Genomic DNA, 7,500 nt, shown 5'->3' with positions numbered 1-7,500 from the left:
AGTGATGACTCAATATTGAGGCATCACTGCAATACCTTGAAAGCAATCATGATCGCTTCCACCGCTTGAAAACCCGGAGGACGTGTCGGGCACATCCTTGGTCCTTAAGGGTATTTTTTTGTAGGACGCGCCTGACACGTCCTCAGTCGCAAAGGGGTTAAACACCTTTGAAATTTACTTATGTTATCAAATTTTCTTCATTCCCTTTATGTCCTTTGCTGAAGGAGCAGCAATGCACTACATAGAGGTAGTTGAATACATCTAGTCAGCCAATCACAAGAGACAAATATGTGCAGACATCAATCGCCATGGTAGCTCCCTCTAGTGTAGGATACGTACATATTAATTTTCAACAATGGATACCCAGATAACAAAGCAAATTTGAAAATAGAAGAGAGTTTAAGTGTCTTAAAGGATTACTTTCTGTTATAATTTTTAAGCTAAACAACTAACATATTAAAGTTAATAAACATTAATTAAAACCTACTGACCTATATTTTCTCCAAAACGAAGTTTCATAACGTTCTAAAAGTTATATATTTTATTCTCCGATGATGTCACGTTATCCTGCCCACTATTTTCAGCACTGTGTGTTCAAAATACTTAAACCAATAACTTTGTGTTTAAAGCGCCATTTTGAAACCTAGGTATTGTAAACGGATTGGTACAGAGCAAAGGATACCCATGGAGTGGGTTTGGAAAACAATTAAATTTGCAGACAAGATTTCTCCAACATTGGTGTGTCCGGTCCACGGCGTCATCCTTACTTGTGGGAATATCTCTTCCCCAACAGGAAATGGCAAAGAGTCCCAGCAAAGCTGGCCATATAGTCCCTCCTAGGCTCCGCCCACCCCAGTCATTCTCTTTGCCGTTGCACAGGCAACATCTCCACGGAGATGGTTAAGAGTTTTTGGTGTTTAAATGTAGTTTTTTATTCTTCTATCAAGTGTTTGTTATTTTAAAATAGTGCTGGTATGTACTATTTACTCTGAAACAGAAAAAGATGAAGATTTCTGTTTGTGAGAGGAAGATGATTTTAGCAGACAGTAACTAAAATCGATTGCTGTTTCAACATAGGACTGTTGAGATGAAGTAACTTCAGTTGGGGGAAACAGTTAGCAGACTTTTCTGCTTAAGGTATGACTAGCCATATTTCTAACAAGACTGTGTAATGCTGGAAGGCTGTCATTTTTCCCCTCATGGGGATAGGTAAGCCATTTTCTTAGTCTCAAACAGAATAAAGGGCTTAATATGGGCTATAAAACTGGTAGACACTTTTATGGGCTAAATCGATTGCTTTATTTGGGCATTTTATACATGTTTATGATGATATTTCACATTTATAAGCTTGGGGAACGTTTTTTAACGGCAGGCACTATGTTAGACACCTTTTCCAGTCAGGGAGGGCCTTCCCAGTTGTAGGCTGAGCCTCATTTTCGCGCCATTACTGCGCAGTTGTTTTTGAGAGCAAGACATGCAGATGCATGTGTGAGGACCTGAAAATAGCTGGAAAAGTTTCTAGAAGGCGTCATTTGGTATCGTATTCCCCTCTGGGCTTGGTTAGATCTCAGCAAAAGCTGTAGCTGGGACTGTATAGGGGTTAAATTTGTAAACGGCTCCGGTTCCGTTATTTTAAGGGTTAAAGCTCTGGAATTTGGTGTGCAATACTCTTAATGCTTTAAGACACTGTGGTGAAATTTTGGTAATTTGAACAATTCCTTCATAGTTTTTCACATATTCAGTAATAAAGTGTTTCTGTTTAAAATTTAAAGAGACAGTAACGGTTTTGTTTTAAAACGGTTTTTGTGCTTTATTAACAAGTTTAAGCCTGTTTAACATGTCTGTGCCTTCGGATAAGCTATGTTCTATATGTATGAAAGACAATGTGTCTCCCCATTTAAATTTGTGTGATAATTGTGCCTCAGCGTCCAAACAAAGTAAGGACAGTACTGCCACAGATAATGAAATTGCCCAAGATGATTCCTCAGATGAGGGGAGTAGACATGATACTACATCATCTCTTACTGTGTCTACACCAGTTTTGCCCACGCAGGAGGCCCCTAGTACATCTAGCGCGCCAATGCTTATTACCATGCAACAATTGACGGCTGTAATGGATAACTTCATAGCAAATATTTTATCCAAAATGCCTGCATATCAGAGAAAGCGCGATTGCTCTGTTTTAAACACTGAAGAGCAGGAGGGCGCTGATGATAATTGTTCTGTCATACCCTCACACCAATCTGAAGTGGCCATGAGGGAGGTTTTGTCAGATGGGGAAATTTCAGATTCAGGAAAAATTTCTCAACAAGCTGAACTTGATGTTGTGACATTTAAATTTAAATTAGAACATCTCCGCGCACTGCTTAAGGAGGTGTTATCTACTCTGGATGATTGTGACAACTTGGTCATTCCAGAGAAATTATGCAAAATGGACAAGTTCCTAGAGGTTCCGGTGCACCCCGACGCTTTTCCTATACCCAAGCGGGTGGCGGACATAGTGAATAAGGAGTGGGAGAAGCCCGGCATACCTTTTTGTTCCCCCTCCTATATTTAAGAAATTATTTCCTATGGTCGACCCCAGAAAGGACTTATGGCAGACAGTCCCTAAGGTCGAGGGGGCAGTTTCTACTTTAAACAAGCGCACTACTATTCCTATCGAGGATAGTTGTGCTTTCAAAGATCCTATGGATAAAAAATTGGAAGGTTTGCTTAAAAAGATTTTTGTACAGCAAGGTTACCTTCTACAACCCATTTCGTGCATTGTTCCTGTCACTACTGCAGCGTGGTTCTGGTTCGAGGAACTAGAAAAGTCGCTCGGTAGAGAGACTCCATATGAGGAGGTTATGGACAGAGTTCACGCACTTAAGTTGGCTAACTCTTTTATTTTAGATGCCGCCTTGCAATTAGCTAAATTAGCGGCGAAAAATTCAGGGTTTGCAATTGTGGCGCGTAGAGCGCTTTGGCTAAAGTCTTGGTCAGCGGATGTATCATCCAAGACAAAATTGCTTAACATCCCTTTCAAAGGTAAAACTCTCTTCGGACCAGAATTGAAAGAGATTATCTCAGACATCACTGGGGGAAAGGGCCACGCCCTTCCACAAGATAGGCCGTTCAAGGCCAAGAATAAGTCTAATTGTCGTTCCTTTCACAATTTCAGGAACGGACCGGCCTCTAATTCTGCATCCTCTAAGCAAGAGGGTAATGCCTCACAGCCCAAACCAGCCTGGAAACCTATGCAGGGCTGGAACAAGGGTAAGCAGGTCAAGAAGCCTGCTGCTGCTAACAAGACAGCATGAAGGAGTAGCTCCCGATCCGGGACCGGATCTAATAGGGGGCAGACTCTCTCTCTTTGCTCAGGCTTGGGCAAGAGATGTTCAGGATCCCTGGGCACTAGAAATAGTTTCTCAGGGTTATCTTCTGGAATTCAGGGAACTACCCCCAAGGGGAAGGTTCCACGTCTCACTTATCCTTAAACCAAATAAAGAGACAGGCGTTCTTACATTGTGTAGAAGACCTGTTAAAAATGGGAGTGATACACCCTGTCCCAATAAAAGAACAGGGAATGGGATTTTATTCAAATCTGTTCGTAGTTCCCAAAAAAGAGGGAACATTCAGACCAATTTTGGATCTGAAGATCCTAAACAAATTTCTCAGGGTACCATCGTTCAAAATGGAAACCATTCGAACGATTCTACCCACTATCCAGGAAGGTCAATTTATGACTACCGTGGATCTAAAGGATGCGTACCTACATATTCCTATCCACAAAGAACATCATCAGTTCCTAAGGTTCGCCTTTCTGGACAAACATTACCAGTTTGTGGCCCTCCCATTCGGGTTAGCCACTGCTCCAAGGATTTTCACAAAGGTACTCGGGTCCCTTCTAGCGGTTCTAAGGCCGAGGGGCATTGCAGTAGTACCATACCTGGACGACATTCTAATACAAGCGTCGTCCCTGTCAAAAGCAAAGGCTCATACAGACATTGTTCTGGCCTTTCTCAGATCACACGGATGGAAGGTGAACGTAGAAAAAAGTTCTCTGTCTCCGTCAACAAGAGTTCCCTTCTTGGGAACAATAATAGATTCCTTAGAAATGAGGATTTTTCTGACAGAGGTCAGAAAATCAAAGCTTCTAAGCGCTTGTCAAGTTCTTCATTCTATTCCACGTCCTTCCATAGCTCAGTGCATGGAAGTAGTAGGGTTGATGGTTGCAGCAATGGACATAGTTCCTTTTGCACGAATTCATCTAAGACCATTACAACTGTGCATGCTCAAACAGTGGAATGGGGACTATACAGACTTGTCTCCAATGATTCAAGTAGATCAGAAGACCAGAGATTCACTCCGTTGGTGGCTGACCCTGGACCATCTATCCAAGGGAATGAGTTTCCGCAGACCAGAGTGGGTCATTGTCACGACCGACGCCAGTCTAGTGGGCTGGGGCGTGGTCTGGGAATCCCTGAAGACTCAGGGACTATGGTCTCGGGAAGAGTCTCTTCTCCCGATAAACATTCTGGAACTAAGAGCGATTTTCAATGCTCTCCGGGCTTGGCCTCAACTAGCAAAGGCCAGATTCATAAGATTCCAATCAGACAACATGACGACTGTTGCGTATATCAATCATCAGGGAGGAACAAGGAGTTCCCTGGTGATGAAAGAAGTGACCAAAATAATACAATGGGCGGAGGAACACTCCTGCCATCTATCTGCGATCCACATCCCAGGTGTGGAAAACTGGGAAGCGGATTATCTGAGTCGTCAGACTTTCCATCCGGGGGAGTGGGAACTCCATCCGGAGATCTTTGCCCAACTGACTCAATTATGGGGCATTCCAGACATGGATCTGATGGCGTCTCGTCAGAACTTCAAGGTTCCGTGTTACGGGTCCAGATCCAGGGATCCCAAGGCGACTCTAGTAGATGCACTAGTAGCACCTTGGACCTTCAACCTAGCTTATGTGTTTCCACCGTTTCCTCTCATTCCCAGGCTGGTAGCCAGGATCAAACAGGAGAGGGCCTCGGTGATCTTGATAGCTCCTGCGTGGCCACGCAGGACTTGGTATGCAGACCTAGTGAATATGTCATCGGTTCCACCATGGAAGCTACCTTTGAGACAGGACCTTCTTGTTCAGGGTCCATTCGAACATCCAAATCTGGTCTCCCTCCAGCTGACGGCTTGGAGATTGAACGCTTGATTCTTTCAAAGCGTGGGTTTTCAGATTCTGTGATAGATACTCTGGTTCAGGCCAGAAAACCAGTAACTAGAAAGATTTACCATAAGATATGGAAAAAATATATCTGTTGGTGTGAATCCAAAGGATTCCCATGGAATAAGATAAAAATCCCTAAGATTCTCTCCTTTCTACAAGAAGGTTTGGAGAAAGGATTATCTGCAAGTTCTCTAAAGGGACAGATCTCTGCTTTATCTGTCTTACTACACAAAAGACTGGCAGCTGTGACCAGATGTTCAAGCATTTGTTCAGGCTCTGGTTAGGATCAAGCCTGTTTACAGACCTTTGACTCCTCCCTGGAGTCTAAACCTAGTTCTTTCAGTTCTTCAAGGGGTTCCGTTTGAACCTTTACATTCCATAGATATTAAGTTACTATCTTGGAAAGTTTTGTTTTTAGTTGCTATTTCTTCTGCTAGAAGAGTTTCTGAGTTATCTGCTTTGCAGTGTTCTCCGCCTTATCTGGTGTTCCATGCAGATAAGGTGGTTTTGCGTACTAAGCCTGGTTTTCTTCCAAAGGTTGTTTCTAACAAGAATATTAACCAGGAGATAGTTGTTCCTTCTTTATGTCCGAATCCAGTTTCAAAGAAGGAACGTTTGTTACACAATTTGGACGTAGTCCGTGCTCTAAAATTCTATTTAGAGGCTACAAAGGATTTCAGACAAACATCTTCTTTGTTTGTTGTCTATTCTGGTAAAAGGAGAGGTCAAAAAGCGACTTCTACCTCTCTTTCCTTTTGGCTTAAAAGCATCATCCGATTGGCTTACGAGACTGCCGGACGGCAGCCTCCTGAAAGAATTACAGCTCACTCCACTAGGGCTGTAGCTTCCACATGGGCCTTCAAGAACGAGGCTTCTGTTGACCAGATATGTAAGGCAGCGACTTGGTCTTCACTGCACACTTTTGCCAAATTTTACAAATTTGATACTTTTGCTTCTTCGGAGGCTATTTTTGGGAGAAAGGTTTTGCAAGCCGTGGTGCCTTCCGTTTAGGTAACCTGATTTGCTCCCTCCCTTCATCCGTGTCCTAAAGCTTTGGTATTGGTTCCCACAAGTAAGGATGACGCAGTGGACCGGACACACCAATGTTGGAGAAAACAGAATTTATGCTTACCTGATAAATTACTTTCTCCAACGGTGTGTCCGGTCCACGGCCCGCCCTGGTTTTTTAATCAGGTCTGATGAATTATTTTCTCTAACTACAGTCACCACGGTACCATATGGTTTCTCCTATATATTTTCCTCCTGTCCGTCGGTCGAATGACTGGGGTGGGCGGAGCCTAGGAGGGACTATATGGCCAGCTTTGCTGGGACTCTTTGCCATTTCCTGTTGGGGAAGAGATATTCCCACAAGTAAGGATGACGCCGTGGACCGGACACACCGTTGGAGAAAGTAATTTATCAGGTAAGCATAAATTCTGTTTTCTGCTATACGGTAGAGATATGTTAATGAAATGCTATTGATAAAAAGCGTATTTGGGGTAGTTAGTTAGTAACAGGCATAGAAAATATTTACTTACAGTGGCCCTTTAAAATTACATGCTGTATCTGATTCACGTAAATTTAATTTTGACTTTCCTATCCCTTTAAACAATTTTGAAAAGTAAATTGATTGATAGAAAACTTCTGGAGGACTGCTTTGACGATCGAGCATCTTAGGCTGAACACACCTTAACTGGCAAGATACCATATACGAATACAACAGATATTTGTGAGAATAACTTCAAGCTTTCTATAAAACAAAAAGGTTAAACTGTGCTTTTGTTCTTAAATGGATCAGAAACCTATTTTTTTTCTTTGTTCATGATTCAGATACATACAATTCTAAGCAACTTTCCAAATTACTTTTATCTGTTTTGCTAATTTCTTTTGGTATCATTTGCTGAAAAGCATAACTAGGTAGGCTCAGGAGCAGCAATGCACTACAGGGAGCTGGTTGGTGGCTGCAGAATTATGCCTCTTGTCATTGGCTCACCCAAATGTGTTCAGCTAGCTCCTAGTAGTGCATTGCTGTTTTTTCAACAAAGGATACCAAAGAATTAAGCAAATTTGATCATAGAAATTAATTAGAAAATGGTTTAAAATCATGTGTTTTATCTGAATCGTGTAAGAAAAATGTAGGGGTTTTGTGTTCCTTTAAATCTTAATGAATCTGTCTAACATAAATTGGAGATATTTTTGATTACTAGATTTGTTATCTAGAGTAGATCAGATTTAGTTGATTTGCAAGGGGGACGTATGGAAAAGCTGTACTGGAATGAAGTGAAGCA

Source organism: Bombina bombina, chromosome 1 (genome assembly GCF_027579735.1).
Source record: "Bombina bombina isolate aBomBom1 chromosome 1, aBomBom1.pri, whole genome shotgun sequence".
In the NCBI taxonomy this organism is placed as follows: Eukaryota; Metazoa; Chordata; class Amphibia; order Anura; family Bombinatoridae; genus Bombina; species Bombina bombina.
This window is presented reverse-complemented; position numbering follows the sequence as displayed.